The sequence below is a fragment of the Marmota monax genome, unplaced genomic scaffold (genome assembly GCF_021218885.2).
Source record: "Marmota monax isolate L192 unplaced genomic scaffold, Marmota_monax_Labrador192_F-V1.1 WCK01_AAM20220418_F8-fsc00248, whole genome shotgun sequence".
NCBI classification, from domain to species: domain Eukaryota; kingdom Metazoa; phylum Chordata; class Mammalia; order Rodentia; family Sciuridae; genus Marmota; species Marmota monax.
The window spans coordinates 1689811-1691949 of record NW_026692019.1 but is presented as its reverse complement, the minus strand read 5'-3'; positions in this window follow the sequence as shown (position 1 = coordinate 1691949).

Genomic DNA, 2139 nt, shown 5'->3' with positions numbered 1-2139 from the left:
TCTAAGGGGAAGGTTAGGGTTAGGGACAGGGCTATGGTTAGTTTAGGGTTACACTTAGGGCTAGGTTTAGGCCTATGATTAGGGCTTGGTTTTGTGTTATTTTAGGCCTAGGGTTGAGGCCATGGGTAGTTAATAGCTAGGGTTATGATTAGGGCTAGTTTTAGGGTTAGGGTAATGGCTAGGTGTAGTGTTTGGATTAGTTTTTCAGTTAGGGTGAGCTTTGGAGCGAGGTTTATGTTAGGGTCAGGGTCAGTGTTCAGGTTAGATTGAGTGTTGGGGTTAGTGCCAGAATTAGGACTAGGGATAGGTCTAGAAGTAGGGTTACTGTTTGGGTTATGTTAAGGGTGTTTTTTAGGGCTAGGGCAAGGTTGTTGTTCAGGTCTAGGGCTAGATTTATAACTAGATTTAAGATTAGGTTTAGGTCTAAGACTAGTGTTAGGTTTAAGTTTAGGTATAGGATTACCAGTAGGGCTAATGTTAGGGGTTCAGGTTCCAGTTAGGGTCAGGTTTAGACATATGGTTAGTGTTAGAGTCAGTATAAGTTTCAGGGTTAGAATTAGGGTTTGGGTTATAGTTAGAGCTAGAATGAGGGCTAGGCTTAAGACTAGTAAAAGGGTTAGGATTTGGGTTAGGCTATGGATTAGGGTTAGGACTAGGGTTAACATTAGGTTTATGGTTTGGCTTTAGGTGACAAATAGCATAAGAGCTAGAGTTAGGGAAGTTTTAGGGTCTGGCTTATGGCTAGGGTTAACGCTTGGATTAGGGCCATGTTTTGAGATAGGTTAGGGTTAGTGTTAGGGCTACAGTTAATGTATGAACTAGGGTTATTATTAGAACCAGTTTTTGGGTTAGTCTTATGGCTAGGTCAAGTGTTAGTGTTAGGGTTAGTGTTAGCATGATGTTTAAAGCTAGAGTTCGTGTTAGGATCAGGGTCAGTGTTCAGGTTACTGTCATCTTTAGGGTTAAAGCCAGAATTATCACTAGGATTAGGTCTAAGTGTAGGGTTAGTGTTTGGGTTAGGTTAAGGTTATTATTAGGGCTAGGGCTAGGGTTAGATTTTTGTTTATGTCTAGGGCTAGAGATATGGCTAGATTTAGGATTAGGTTTAGGGATATGTTTAGGGTTAAGTTTAGGAATAGGTTTATTTCTAGTGCTAGATTTAGGGTTCAGTATAGGATTAGGGTCAGGTTTAGACCTACAGTTACCATTAGAGTCAGAATAGCTGTCAGGTTTGATTTATGGTTAGAGCTAGAATGAGGGCTAGGGTTAGGACTAGTAATAGGATTAGGATTAGGGTTAGGTTTGGCTTAGTTTAAGGGATAGGGTTAGACCTAGGGTTATGGTTACATTTAGGGTAGGTTTAGGGCTAGTGTTAGGATTAGGTTTAGTGTTAAAGCTAGGGTTAGGTTTCAGATTAGGGATAAATTTTGGTTAGAGTTAGGGCTAGGTTTAGAGTTACAGCCAATGTTTGCAGTAGAGTTACTTTTTGGGCTAGTTATATGATTGGGGTTAGGACTATGTCTAGTGTTAGGTTTAGGTTTAATATTAGGGTGATGTTTAGAGCTAGGGTTAGTATTAAGGTCAAAATTAAGGTCAGGGGTAGTTTTAGGGTTAGGGTTTGGACCCAAATTAGGGCTGGGTTAGGGCTAGGTGTAGAGTTAGGTTTTGGTTTAGGTTAAGCTTTAAAGTTAGTCTTAGGTTTAGAGTTAGATTTAGAGTAAGAATTAGATCTAGGGTAAGGTCTAGGGCTAAGCATATGTCTAGCGTAAATTCTAGGTTTATAGCTAGGATTAGGATTATGATAAAAATAGGGTTAGAACTAGGGCTAGGGCTAGGGCAAAAGTAAGAGTTAGTCTTAGGGCTAGGCTTTGTGTTTGGTTAGGTACAGGGCTTAATCAGGGCTAGGAATAGGGCTAGGTTTATGTTTATGTTGAGGCCTAGGGTTAGTTTTGGGCCTAGTTTAGGTTTAATGTAAATAATGGAGTTGCAGCTAGGTTTGGCGCTAGGACAAAGGTTAGAATTAGGGTTAGGGCTATGGTTTCATTAGAGTTATGATTAAGGCTAGGTTAAGGGCTAGGATGAGGGCTAGGGTTTGTGTTTTGGTTAGGGCTAGGATTAGTGTTAGGACAAATGTCAGTT